Consider the following 15,632-nt stretch of genomic DNA (forward strand, 5'->3'; position numbering starts at 1 on the left):
TGCTTTTTCCTTTCTGTCCTAAGAGAAACCTATGTATTAGCTCAGCAGGGGGCACTGTTTCCAGCCTGTGCTGCAGCTGGGTGTGATCATGTGACCAAATCCTGACCAATGGTGAGTGAGCAGCAATATGGATGCCAATTCTAGGTTGTGCCATAAAAACAAGGGGAAGGCCCTCCCATGTTGTCCCCCTTTCCCTAACCCCACTAGCTGGAATGTGGGTGGGTCATGGGTCAATTTCCAGCAGCCACCCTGAATCATGAGAAGCTGAACAGCTGAACTCACAGAGGTCACTGGAGGGTGGAGCACGCCAGAGAGGGTAGGAGGCTCCATACTTATCTGGAAAGGGTGGAAAGGATGATGGAATGAGACAGAAAGAGCCTGTGCCCCTGATAATGGTGGGACCACCCTCTACTCCCCTGGGCTGTAATTAGAACTTGAGAAAAATGTGCTGTCTTATTTAAGCACACCGATTGGTTTGGGTCTGTGTACTCACCCAAACCTCATGTCAAGTTGTAATCTCCAGTGATAGAGAAGGGGCCTGATGGGAAGTGACTGGATCAGGGGGGTGGATTTCCCCTTGCTCTTCTCGTGATAGTGAGTGAGTTCGCACAAGATCTGGTTGTTTAAAAGTATGTAGGACCTCCTCCTTCACTCTCTCTTCCTCCTTCTCCCGCCACATTAAACGTGCCTCCTTCCCCTTCACCTTCCTCCATGATTGTAAGCTTCATGAGGCCTCGCCAGCCATGTTTCCTCTACAGCCTGTGGAACTGTCAATTAAACCTCTTTTCTTCTCTTTTCTTTTCTTTTTTTTCTTTTTTTTTTTTTTTTTTTTGAGACAGAGTTTCGCTCTTTTGCCCAGGCTGGAGTGCAAGGGTGTGATCTCGGCTCACTGCAACTTCCGCCTCCCAGGTTCAAGCGAGTCTCCTGCCTCAGCCTTTTGAGTAGTGGGGATGGCAGGTGTCCGCCACCACGCCCAGCTAATTTTTTTTTTGTATTTTTTTGTTTTGTTTTGTTTTTTTTTAGCTGCGATGGAGTTTCACCGTGTTAGCCAGGCTGGTCTCAAACTCCTGACCTCAGGTGATCTGCCTGCCTCGGCCACCCAAAGTGTTGGAATTACAGGCATGAACCAATGTGCCCGCCCTAAACCTCTTTTGTTTATAAATTACCCAGTCTCAGGTAGTTCTTTATAGCAGTGTGAGAACAGACTAATACACCACTCTTATTTTGGGTCTTTTTCTAACAGCATCCAAGGCTGCATCCTAACTGTTCAAGGTTGGCTTATCAGTGATGCCACTATACCTATTAACCTTGAAGACAAAGTCCATTTTATTAAGGCTGCCTTACATTTATCAAATAAGGTTTGTCCTTGAGTCCTAAGAATACCTATATTAAGAATGGGGGAAAAAAAGTGCTTCTTCTGTTCTCGACTCTCACACACCATTCTACACAATGCTTCTGACACCAGAAGTGTGGAGAGTTTTCTCTACACACCAAGCAAGCAACTCTCTAGAAGACACCTGCTGGGTGCTCTGTATTTCAATTCTCCAACACTCCTTGGAGATAGTGTCAGATCTCATAGGTCAAGGGCTCAATTTTACAAGGTTGCCCCCACTTAAAATGCCAATCACAGGTAGTATAAAAAGTTGTCACCTATACTTCTGAGTGACTGGCTATAAACTGGGGTTCCCATAACCCCCTCCTCAGGTTTGATTAATTTGCCAGAGCAGCTCACATAACTCAGGGCAATGCCTTACTTACTTTTATCCATTTACCATAAAGAATAAGACACAGGATGTAGATGAACAAGCAGAGTGATGCACCAGGTGTGGTATAGGGAGGGGCATGGGGTTTCCATGCCCTTTCTGGGGCGCTCCATCCTCCAAGGGTTCATGGGGTCAGCTACTCAGAACCTTACCTGAATCCTTTCCTTTTGGGTTTTTATGGAGGTTTCATTATGTAGGGTAGGCATGATTGATTACATTGCTGGCCACTGATGATCAGCTTGACCTTCAGCCTCTCTCCTCTCTCAGGAGCTTGAGGGAGGATGGAGACTGAAAGCTCCAAGCCTCTAACTACATGGTTGGTTCCCTTGACACCCAGCCCCCCATCGTGAGGCTGTCTGTGGGCTCACCAAGAGTCACTTCATTAGAACAAGCGTTCCCTGTTACCCAGGAAATTCCTAAGATTTAGAAGCTCTGTGTCAGACATTCCTGTCACTCAGGAAATTACAAAGGTCTCAGGAGCTCTGTGCCAGGAACCAGATATCAAAGACCAAATATTAGAACAAAAGTTTATCCTAGCACCTTTATCTAAAAAGGCTTTAGAAGCTGTAAGTCAGAAAATGGAGGCAAATAAGTACTTCACCATATCACAAACTGTAATAGCATAAAGATGCTACAGATGGTTATGAACTATCAGGTAATTCAGAGATTCCCAAGCTATTCCATGGAAATCTGAGACTTTTAAGTGATTAAGAAAAAGGGTGCTGTGGTCAAATAACTTTGAGATATGTTACGTGCTATATTCCCCACTTGAGGACTCAGAATGTATATGAAAGTCTCTCTGAAGTCCTGAAGGAAAGAAATCTATTTAACTGCTTTTTTCCTCCTTTTGTAAAACTTAAAAAAAATGAAATATAAATCAACTATCAAACAGTACAGAAAACATACATTACAGCTCAATGAATTATTACATCATGACTATCCACTTGACCATCTTACAGGTCAGAAGATAGAGTATTGCAGCAGAGTTCAGCTGCTTCCTCACACTTCCTCCCACCAATATCTCATCTCCTCTTTTCTCTCCCAAGATGACCATTTTTCCCCATTTCTTTCTTTCTTTTTCTTTTCTTTTCTTATTTTGAAATGGAGTCTCGCTCTGTTGCCCAGGCTGGAGTGCAGTGGCGCAATCTCGGCTCACTGCAAGCTCCGCCTCACAGGTTCACGCCATTCTCCTGCCTCAGCCTCCCGAGTAGCATTTTTCCCATTTCTAACACCTTAGTGCAGCTTTATATAAAGGAAACTGTGAAGTATATATTTGTGTTTGGTTTCCCTCATTCAACATAATGTCTGCAAGATCCATTCATGTGTTGGATGAAGTTTGGGTTGTTCATTGTCTTTGCTATAGAGTATTTCATTCTCTAATTATTCTAATTTAATTGTCCATTCTAACACCAATACTCTTTTGGATTGCTTCCCTTTAGAGGCTCTTATAAATAGTACTTCTGTGAACATTCATGTAGATGTCTTGTGCTAAGCTTGTGAATGTATTTCTGTATTGTGTATCTCTAAAAGAGAAATTGTTAGAATGTCACATACCTTTGACTTAAATAGGTAATGTTAAACAGTTTCCAAAAGTGGCTATACTAGTTTACGCCCCCACCTGTAGTGTATGAGAATTTGAGTTGGTATTGTCAGAAATTTTAATTTTAGTTATTCTGGTGGGTGTGAAGTAGTGTCACATTATGGTTTTAATCTTCATTTCCCTGATGTCTTGTGAAGTCAAACACCTTTTCTGATGTTTCTAACCCTTGGATTTTTTCTTAATGACGTATCTATGCAAGTCATTTGCACCTTTTTATTTCGGTTGCCTGGCTTTATTTTTATATTAATATTAAAGGGTCCTTTATACTGTCTGTGGCTTGTTTCACTCTCTTAACAGTATTTTTGAATGAACAAAACTTATTAATTTTAATATAGTTCATTTTCATTCATTCTCTTTATGTTTAATGCATTTGTGTCAGATTTAAGACAGTGTTCTCTACTCCAAGTTAATGAATATTTCCTAACTTTATTTTCCGGAGTTTTATTATTTTACCTTTCACATTTAGATCTATAATCCACCTGAAGGTAATTTTTTGTGGCATGATATGTGGATTACATTTTACTTATTTTTTTCCAAATACAAATCCATTTGACTCAACACAATTTGTTGAAAAAAATTGTTTTCTGCCACTGCTCTGCAATGCTACCTTTTTTTCATAAATTAAGTGTCCAAACATGCATAATCTCTTCTGCATTCCACTCTGTTTCATTGGTCTTGGCCCAGTTACACACTTTTTTAATCATGGTAATTTTGTAACTCTTTGCATACAGCAAAGCAATTTCCTTACCTTGTCCTTCTTCAAGAGTGTCTTGGCTCTTTCTATTTTTTCTTCTTCTTTTTTTTTTTTTTTTTTTTTGAGGCGGAGTCTCGCTCTGTCGCCAGGCTGGAGTGCAGTGGCCGGATCTCAGCTCACTGCAAGCTCCGCCTCCCGGGTTCACGCCATTCTCCTGCCTCAGCCTCCCAAGTAGCTGGGACTACAGACGCCGCCACCTCGCCCGGCTAGTTTTTTTTGTATTTTTAGTAGAGACGGGGTTTCACCGTGTTAGCCAGGATGGTCTCGATCTCCTGACCTTGTGATCCGCCCGTCTCAGCCTCCCAAAGTGCTGGGATTACAGGCTTGAGCCACCGCGCCGGGCCTTCTTCTTCTTTAAGTTACTGAAAAATTTGTTCCACAATTTCTCAAGGTGATTATAAACTTTTGAATTTTTTTATAGTTCTATTTATTTTGCTTCAAAATATTTGAAGATTATTAGTGATAGAATTTTGTTAAGTTTTACACTTTCATTACAAATTGATGCTTTTCTCATAACAAAATATCTTTGTATCTCTAACAATGTTTTTTGACTTTAAATTTACTTTGCTTTTATTAATATAGCTACCCAAGTTTTCTTTTGTGAATCTTGCCTGGTTAATTTTTATACTTTTACTTTCAAACTTTCTGTATTCATACTTTATTTATTTCATACTTTATCAATAAAGTATGAAAGTCATACCTTATTGATCATAGTGTATTGATGTATTATTTTGTAAGTAGCATATTGCTATTTATGTAGTCCATTTACATTTAATGTAAAACAGATAATTATGTGTTAATCATATTATTAACTCTTTTCTATTGTTCCAGCTATCTGTGCTTCTTTTTCTCCCCCTTTTCATCTTCCTTTGAATTTGTTAAGATTTTTTTAAAAAATTTCTTTCTTCCCTCTCCCTTTTTGCTAAGTTGTTACAAATATGTTTACTGTTCTTTTACTGGTTAATTAGGGAATATAATCTGCATCCTTGTCTTATCAAAGTTTAATTATTAGTTGGTACTTTTATCTCTTCTTGGACAATACAAAACTCAAATAATACTCTAACTCCGTTAGTTCTTATCCTGAATGATATGCTATTATCTCTGTGCATTTTAATTATATATGTACACATGTATCTCCACCTTATTGTTTCCTTTAATTAAGGTCTGATAAAGATAAATTTTCTGATTTTTATTTGCGCAAAATTTCTTCATTCTTGAAAATATTCTCACTCGTCATAGAATCTTAGTTAACACTTTTTTCGTCAGCGCGTTGGATGAATGTGTCGTTACATTGTCTTCTATGATAGTTTCTGCTGTGATATTAGCTGTCAGTTTAATTTTGACTGCTTTAAATGTAATGTGTTTATGTTTTTCTGGCTGGTTTTTAGAGGGTTATTTTGTTCTTTGTTTTTTGTTTCCAGCAGTTTTATCCTGATACACCTATCTGTCATTTCATTTTTATGTATTCTGCTGTTACTTTTATTTATTTTTATTTATTTTATTTTATTTTATTTTGTTTATTTAGGGCTTCATGGATTTGTGGTTTGATGTCTTTCATTAGTCCTGTGACATTCTCAGAGGATCTTTCCAAATATTTCTTCTAATCCATGCTGCCTCTTTTTTTGCTGTGGGTCTCCAGTTTCAGATAATTATCAGTGCTTGTTTTATATCCCTTAGCCTCTCTTTTGCATTTTCATTTTTTTTTTTGTCACTCTTCACATTTCATTCTGGATATTTTCTTCTGACCAATTTTCCAAAACTCTGGTTCTCTGGATATTTTCTGCTGACTAATTTTCCAAAGCTTTGGTTCTCTTTTCAGTTGTGTTTAGTCTATTTCTGACTTCATCCACTGAGTTTTTAATATTGATCATTGTATTTTTAAGTATCTATTCAATTCTTTCTTATGGTTTTCATTTCTTTGTCAAAAATGCTCAATCTTGCTCTTTTATTTCTTGAACTAATAATTACAGTTATAGGTCAGTATCTGGTACTTCCTTTCCAGGTTCCCTTGTGGGTCTATTTCTTATATCTGTTGTTTGTCTTGGTTTTTATTTTAATGTTGTCCAGACTTTTTCTCTACTTGTTTTTTATTATTACTATTAACAATTAAGAATTGTGCCCCAAAACTTTGTAGACATAATTTTTGGCCTTAGATGATGCTAATTTTCTCCACAAAGGTATACACTGCTTCTGGTAAGTGGTTTGGAACACTAGTAATGAAGGTTTAACAAAATCCAATTTTAGAATCTGAATATGATGAGAAGCAAGGCTTAGCCCCTGAGAGAGACAACTCACTTATCAGCCAGCCTTACCGTTATTAATAGCCTGTAGTCCTACAGGGTCTCAATACCAAGGAGATGGATTTCCTTGGGCTCCCCAGAGTGGAGCCTGGTTGTAATAAGAATTTTTTTTTTTTTTTTTTTTTTTTTGTCCCTGGTTCCTAGCACAGTGTTCTTAAAACCCATGGAATTTCCTGAGTGATAAAAATGTCTTGCTCCTCATGATGAGCTCCTTTGGATTACCCGAGTTTATGCTAATGAGGTGACTTATGATACGGCCCCTTGATAGCCTCGGCATGGGGCTGTTTAGTAGAAAGACCATGTAATTAGAGGGTTAAAACTTTCGGTCCTACCCATCACCTTCTGGGAAGGAAGAGGGTACTGGAGATTAAGCTCTATACAAACTCTTGAACAAGGAGATTTTGGTAAGCTTCTGGGTTGGTGCTTGGGGATGTCATGCCCAGAGAGAGCATGAAAGCTTCATACATACACCCCCTCCATACCATACGTTGCCCTCTGTGTTGCCTCCATCTGAAGTGTTCCTGAGTTATATCCTTTATCATCAGCCAGTAAATGTAAATAAATTGTTTCCCTGACTTCTGCAAGCTATTCTAGCAAATTATTAAACCTTAAGAAGAAGTCATGGGAACCACCCATTTTATAGCTGGTTGGTCAGTGGTAGGAAAGGTCTGGACTTGCAATTGACATCTGAAGTGAGGAGGTAGTTTTATGGGACTGAGCACTTAACTCATGGGATGTGAGGCTAACTCTAAGTAGATAATGTCAGAAATGAATTAAATTGTCGGACACCCAGCTGGTATCAGAGAATCTGTTGGTGAGGGAAAAAACCCCGCACATGTGATATCAGAAATGTTATATGACTGTAGAGAAACTGTTTTTCCAGAGCTGTCAACTGTGATTTTTGCTCCTCCATTCTCTTGTGACTCTAAACAATGCTGTTCAGCTTCTTAATGCCTCAACTACCTCTTCCAAATGGGTAGACACCACTTGTGAAAACGGAATTCTAAATGCCAACCTTACTTCCATGGGTTTATTTCCTTTCCTAAATTTTATTCTCCATAATCCATCACTGTATTGTTAGTTCAAACTCTTCCGTTAATATTTTCCCAGATTTTCTATTTTTAGCTAGAAAAATTGGCTCCAGTTTCCAATTCCATCATTACAAATAGAGAAAATCCCTGTTTAGCTCACTTTAAGCCAGCCTTGAACAACCATACATTATCACAAACATATCTTTACTATGGAAATCTTGTTATGGTATTGTAGAATGCAGTTTTGGAAAAAGTTGATATAATTTATCTACCATTTGGAGTAAAATTTTCATATGGCATTTGGGAATAAAAATGATTCAAAATATTATATTAACCATTTTTCTTTCTGAGAAAACACTGAACATTATGAACATTATTTTTTCTTAATAAGCTAAGGTCATGAGTGCTTCCATACTGCTGTTCATATTGTAACACATACATTCCTATCTATATTTTTGCTGTCATCGAGTTATATTTTATTCACTCTGCATATGCTGAGAAAATACTGTTATTTCTTTTATTCAGTGAACCAAGGTCATGATTATTAGCATCAGTTATTACAGTTTTAAAACAGGGCTGCATTCAAGGGCCACTGTGGCTTCTCCATCTGCAGCATTTATCCAGCACGTTATACGTGCGAGACACTCTACTGAGGGCTCTGTTCTTACTCATATAATCCCAATGCAATAAATGCTGTTATTATTCCTAGTTTTCAGATAAAAGGTGGAGACTACAAAGAGGTTTAGCAACACACCAGGTTGCACCCCTCATGAAGGAGGGCAGATGCTCACCGATCTCATCCCAGGCCCGTGCTGGGGCCATGTGCACGGATTACCTGGAATGACCGGCCCACAGACTCCATCCCTGGGGAGTGATTGATGCTTAGTTTTCATTTCTATCTCTCCCCATTTTTTGTTGGTTGTCTATCATTGAATTTCTAAAAGTTAAGTACTCACCCAATGTGTCTGCATTTGTACCACACACAGAGAGAGACAAAGTGAGAAGGCGAGTTCAATACATTTTGATGAAGATAGGAAGGTACCCTCCTCTGATGAAAATACAGTTTTAGTGACTAAACATCTGCTTTCGTTGCTCATAGGGCTTTGCTTTGTTTTTGTTTTGCTTACTTCCTCATTTTTTTAAGTTTAACAATTGATATGTTGATTGCTTTAAAAAACAGAAGATTAGAGTTTTTGTTCCTTTGCTCTTTGTTTACCGCATCTGCATATGTATTGTACTATATCTCTTCATTTTGAAAGAAGAATCTCTACAGCAAAAACTTTTGATCTGAAAAGACAGGTTTATGAACACAGTCCAGTTAAATAGCAACCCTGGCTTTAGCACTGCTCATAGCAACCACCTGCCTGCCTTGAGATCTTCAAGTATTGATTTTCAGCACTTGGCAGTTTGAAGGAAGGAACTAAGGGTGGAAGGAACTAGGAAAGCACCATTCCAGACATTATGAGTTGGTGTTTATAATGGAGCATGGGTTGTGGGCAGATACCACACCACGTTCAAGGGGAGTGCAGAAAAGCAAAGGAAGACATTTGTCCTGGTGCCCTAGAGAAATCCTCAAACCACGGACACAGGAGGGCAGATGTTTACTGAAGCTTTGCTTACAAGAGTAAACCAGGAAACAGCTCACACACCAGCAAAGGATATGAGGGAATAAATCACAGTAGACAAACACAATGAGATTTTTCACATCTTTTAGAATATGTTAGTTAATAATAATTCATAGTGAGTAAGATTGTCATGTATCAGAATAGGTAAATGTTTTAAACAAAATGTTGAATTTAAAAATATAGCTTCAGAATAAAATATATATAAATAAATATGATATATGTGTAGTTTACATGTATGGTATATGCAGTTGACTGTTAAACAATGTGAGGGTTAGGGGTGACAATCCCCTGTGCAGTTGAAAATCCATGTATAATTTTTTTGGTGTTAAGTTGAGACAGGATGTCTCTGTCATCCAGGCTGGAGGGCAGTGGCATGATCATGGCTCACTGTAGCCTCCATCTCTAGGACTGAAGTGATCTTCCCACTTCCAGTCTCCCTAGTAGCTGGGACCACAGATGTGCACCACCATGCCAGGCTGTTTCTTTTTTTTTGGAGAGAAGGAGTCTCCCTATGTTGCTCAGGTTGGTCTTGAACTTCTGGGCTCAAGCGATCCTCTAGTATTGGCCTCCCAAAGTGTTGGGATTACAGGCGTGAGCCACCATGCCTGACCAAAAACCATGTATAACTTCTGACTCCCCCAGAACTTAACTACTAATAACCTACTGTTTACTGGAAGCCTTACTGATAACATAAACAGTCAATTAACACATACAGCATACATGTGTATAACACATGTAGCATACATAATACTACATATATTCTATACTGTATTCTCAAAGTAAGCCATATAAAAAAACATTAAGAAAATCATAAGAAAGAGAAAATATATTTACTATTCATTAACTGGAAGTGGACCATTATAAAGGTTTTCATTCCCATTGTCTTCATGTTGAGTAGGCTGAGGAGGAGGAGGAGGAAGAGGAGGAGTTGGTCTCTCCACCTCAGAGGCAGCAGAGGCACAAGAAAATTTACTTATAATGGGACTCATGTAGTTCAAACCCCTACTGTTCAAGGGTCAACTATATATATATTGTATATGTCATATATAATATATATATCATATATTATGATGATGACAACATCTTGTTTTAATTTTAGATTCAGGGAGTACATGTGCAGGTCTGTTACAAGGGTATATTGCATGATGCTGAGCATTGGGCTTCTATTGAAAACCTGTCACCCATATAGTTAACAGCACCCAGTTGGTAGTTTTTCAGCCCTTTCCCTCTTCCCTTGTTTGGAGTTCCCAGTGTCTATAGTTCCCATTTTTATGTCCATTTGTGTCCCATTGCTTAGCTCTACTTATAAGTGAGAACATGTAGTATTTAGTTTTCTGTTTCTGTGTTAATTCACTTAGGATAATAGCCTCCAGCTGCATTCATGTTGCTGAAAATGACATGACTTTGCTCTCTTTTTTTTTTGACAGAGTTTCACTCTTGTTGCCCAGGCTGGAGTGCAACAGTGCGATCTCAGTTCATTGCAAACTCTGCCTCCTGGGTTCAAGCGATTCTCCTTCCCCAGCCTCCTGAGTAGCTGGGATTACAGGCATGTGCCACCATGCCCAGCTAATTTTGTATTTTTAGTACAGATGGAGTTTCTCCACATTGTTCAGGCTGGTCTCGAACTCCCAACCTCAGGAGATCCACCTGCCTCGGTCTCCCAAAGTGCTGGAATTACAGGCATGAGCCACCACGCCTGGCTGACTTTGTTCTGTTTTATGGCTGTGTAGTATTCCATGGTGTATATGTACCACATTTTCTTTATTTAATCTGCTGTTGATTGGCACGTGGGTTGATTCCATGTCTTTGCTATTGTTAATTATGCTGTGATGAAGTTACAATTGCAGGTGACTTTTTGGTAGAATGATTTGCTTTCCTTTGGGCATATACCCAGAAATGGGATTGTTGGGTTGAACGGTAACTCTCTTTTTTGTTGCTTGAGAAATCTTTAAACTGCTTCCCACAGTGGCTGAACTAATTAGGCATTCCCACCAACAGTATGTTAGCATTCCCTTTTCTCTGCAATGTTGACAAGATCCTCTATTTTGTGACTTTTTAATATTAGTTACTCTGACAGGTGTCAGATGGTATCTCACGGTTTTGATCTGCATCTCTTTGATTAGTGATGTTGAGCATTTCTTCATATGTTTATTGGCCACTTGAATATCTCCTTTTGAGAAGTGCCTGTTCATGTCCTTTGCCCACTTTTTAATGGGGTTATTTGTTTTCTTTGCCCACTTTTTAATGGGGTTATTTGTTTTCTTCTTATGGCTTTAAGTTCCTCATGGATTCTGGATATTTGTTCTTCATTGGATGCATAATTTGTAAATATTTTCTCCCATGCTGTAGGTTGTGACCTGTTGACAGTTTCTTTTGTTGTGTGGAAACTCTTTAATTTAATTAGGTCCCACTTGTCATTTTTGTTTTTCTTTCATTTGTTTTTAAGGACCAAGTCGTAAATTATTTGCCTAGGCCAATGGATGACAGCATTTTTCTATGGCTAAAACATACTAAACTGGGCCATTTGTATGGATATAGGAATTTATAGTTCAAGTATAAAAACATTGATGAGAAGGATCCAAACCTACTCTAATATAGTGGTCATATTTGGAAACAGAAAGGCTCAGGCAAGGGTCCCAAGGAAGCTTCAGGCTTGGGGTGGACACAGAGATGCATCACCCAGGCTCCATTCTGGGAAGGCTTTGCTGTCCAGCAGTAGGAAATGTGTTGGCAGACAGGCCCTGGCTGAAGCTCCTTCAGGGACAGGCTCAGCACCCGAACTACTCTGCTCCAGGTCTCATCTTCCCAGGGCAGCCACATTTAGGGACTGAGCAAGGCAGGGGGACAGAGGCCACCCGCTGCTGGGCGATTTGCTCCAGGGCTCCTGGTCAGTACTCCGCGGAGCTGCCTGGCGGTTCCATTACCCCCTCTGCTCAGTTCTGCTCTCTGGCTCATCCTTTCCTTTAGGATCTATATCCCAAACTTGGTCTCAGTGACTGCTCTCTGAAAACCCCACCTGCAACAAACTGTATTGGCACTGTGTTATTTCTTTAAAACAATTATTCTAAATATAAACAGTAAATACAGCTGTGGAAGTGTGTTCTGTCCTTAGGGAGCTGAAACACACAGACTTGTTTATTTGATCACATCCACATTCACTAGGGAGAAGATCACTAGATGTTTACAGATTTTGAGTTTTATTTTCCTTTTATTAACATAAAGACAGTTTTGCTCATTGAAGTTCTTATTTCAGAGGCTGACTTTCTCATTGAAACCATGGCTGCTTGGACCCAGGCTCTCCACATGAGGTAATGAATGTGCAAGCACTTTGGGGGGAAAATAAGTGCCTGACACCTGACCTAAACATGTTTGTTTCCTTTTTGTTCTCATTGTCATCACCATCATCCTCATCAACACTTCCTAAAAACACAATGACGGAGCAGTGAAGTGAAAATGACAAGGGGTTTGTGTGTGTGTGTGTGTGTGTGTGTGTGTGTGTGTTGCCATAGTTTCCAGATAGCCTACTAGTCTATGTCAATCTGTTAGTCGGCTTGGGCTGCCCATAGCAAAACACCACAGGCTGGGTGACTTAGCCCATTTCCCATTTAGAAAAAAAAAATTAAAAATTACAGCTTGCTGCCAGTGCAGTATTCTTGGGGCAAATGGGAAATGGGTTAACAACAGAAATTTATTGTCTCAGTTTTAGAGACTAGAAGTCTCAGATCCAGGTGCCAGCAGAGAGGTGAGGGCTCTGTTCCTGGCTTACATACAGTCGCCTTCTTGCTGCATGTTCATGTGACCTCTTCTTTGTGTACCTGCAGAGACTGCCCAAGCCCCGGCATCTCTTCTTTTAGGGACACTAATTCCACTGGATTAATTCCACCCTTATGAACTCATTTAACGTTAACAACCTTTTATAGGCTGCATCTCCAAACATAGTCACATGGGGGTTAGAGTTTAAACACATGACTTTGGGAGGGACACAAACAGTGAATACAGAGAGGATTGAGTTTGGTTCCATAAGAAGCAGAATCTAAAGTCATGAGTTGTTGAAGGTGAAAGCACTGACACTAGAGAAAAGGACAGGATGGGAGGGAGAATGCAGGAGGAGAAGCCTGCTAAATCTTTAGCATAAAGAAACACAGTCAGGAAGCTAGAATTCAGAGGGAGACCCACCCATGCCAAGCTCCATGATGTCAGGCATAGCCTTTTGCTTAGTCAGAGAACTTTTCCCCACGGAAGGCTTAACTTCTGCACATGCACCACACAGCAGTAACAAGGCCTCATGACAGCAAAAATCATTATTGAAGACAAAGGCAACAGGAAATGCAAGAGCAGAGTCATTTTTGGAGGATGATCTTGCCCAGGTCCAATGAGAGAGGGAGCTGGGACATGCCAATAGAAACCAGAACTGTTTTTCTCACTCATCTGCTGAGACCCAAGGGTCTCATTTCTTTTAGGGTTTTCCTGAAGGCATCCATTTTCAGCCCTATAATTTTTAGGCTCCGTCACAGTAGTTTATGAGAGTAATTATGTTTATCCTTTATTTGGCTAAAACTAATGAACCAATGATAAACAACTCAGCATTTTCTTCTCTGTTGAATAATGAATATTAATTAACCTGTCAAAAAAGGACTGGCACTCATTACCAAATATAGCATTGACTCATTTGCTGCCAAGGCATGGAAAGGCTGCCACAGGTTTTGAAAGGGAAGTGTGTTCAGATGCTGTCAGAGCACTTGCATTGCCTATGGTCTCAGCCACAGGAGCTACGAGGGACTGAGTTTTGGCCCCAAACACCTGATTGCCATTTGAACCTTCTGTTGGCATCACACCGCTCATCAAACTTCTCAGTGGTTAATTTGAAAATGTCTGTGCTTGGAAAATGTGCCACCAGCAAGCACCAGGAACTCGGCCAAGGGCAACTGCAGTGCCATCTTTGGTGACATATGGTGGTATCTGCATTTTGATAGAGCCAACATATGGATTCTAGCCTTCTCCTCTTGGGAGGAAGGATGGCGTGGTGAAGAAGGAGCTGTTGATCCATGGATTGGGCATCTGCATAAACACAGCGTATTTGGCCTGAGCATTGAGTTGGCTTCATTCTGAGCATTCTTCAGGTGGCATTTGTGAAGGCTGTATCTCCCATTAGATAAACAATGGGCGGTTTGACCTGGCCAAAAGGGAGCAATAAAACAAGGAGAAGTGTCATGTCTTTTTTGTATTTTTGTAAGGCTTTAGGAAACACTTTTTAAAATACAAAACAGAACTGACTTGCAGTGATTTCATATTATGAGGCAGGATTTTTTAAAATCTAAATTAATCTTGAGTGAATGGGAATGTGAAAGGAAGATAATAAAGTATTAACTAGTTTTGGCCAGACATGCCTCGAGTAATGGCTCGTTCCTGTAATCCCAGCACTTTGGGAGGCTTAGGTGGAAGGATTGCTTAAGGCCAGGTGTTCAAGTCCAGCCTGGGTAACATAGTGAGACCCCCATTTTTGCAAAAAATTAAAAAAATTACCTGGGCATGGTAGTGCATGCCTGTAGTCCCAGCCACTTGGGAGACTGAGGTAGGAGGATTGCTTGAGCCTAGGAGTTCGAGGCTGCAGTAAGCTATGATCTTGACACTGCACTCCAGCAGGACAACAGAGCAAGACCCAGTCAAAAAAATATTAACTTTTCTGTGATCATGAGGAAGTACTCCCTCACTTTAACCCTTAACTCATCTACGGTTTCAAGGGACCACGTGGAATCAGGAAGGTCAACTGGGCGTGTCCTGACTTGCCCTTTAGGACCTAGGCTGGTCTCTGCCCCTTCACTCAGAATGCTGACACACAGGACACTCAACTGAGAATCAACTGCTCAGGGCCAATTTTTTTTTTTTTAAATTACCAAAGAGAAAACCAAAGTTTTAAAGCATTTATGACTCAGACTTGACATTGCTCCTCATTTGTCTACTCCCAGGCCAGAACAGTGCTCTTTCTACCCAGTCAGTTTAGCTATGGCTTGAAGTTGAAGAATAGAGAGGAGAGCAAGTGGTAAGAGAGAGAGAAAAAGAAGAGAAAGAGACAGAGAGAGAGAGAGAGAGAGAGAGAGAATAATACCAGGAATGAAATAGTGGTGGCATTTTTGTACATGGTAAGGTAGTGTGGGGTTTAGAGGGAGCACAGTTCAGACCAACATTCTCACTTCTGATACCAATTGCAAATTCAGGAGGTTTCCAAAACCATTCTCAATTTCAATAATTTTTTAGAAGGACTTGCAGAACTCAGGGAAAGCTGCTGTTACAGTTTATCATGAGGAATTGCTGCATATCACAATCAGCTAAGGGAAGAAGCACCTGGGCAGAGTCTGGCAGGTTCCAAATACAGTTTCCAGATGATATGGTTTGGCTCTGTGTCCCCACCCACATCTCATCTTGAATTGTAATAATTCCCATGAGTCTCGGGAGGCACCTGGTGGGAGGAAATTGAATCATGGGGGTGGGTTTTTCCTGTGTTGTTCTCATGATAGTGAAGGAGTCTCATGAAATCTGATGGTCTTATAAAGGGGAGCTC

This window comes from Rhinopithecus roxellana, chromosome 12, assembly GCF_007565055.1.
Source record: "Rhinopithecus roxellana isolate Shanxi Qingling chromosome 12, ASM756505v1, whole genome shotgun sequence".
Classification (NCBI taxonomy): domain Eukaryota; kingdom Metazoa; phylum Chordata; class Mammalia; order Primates; family Cercopithecidae; genus Rhinopithecus; species Rhinopithecus roxellana.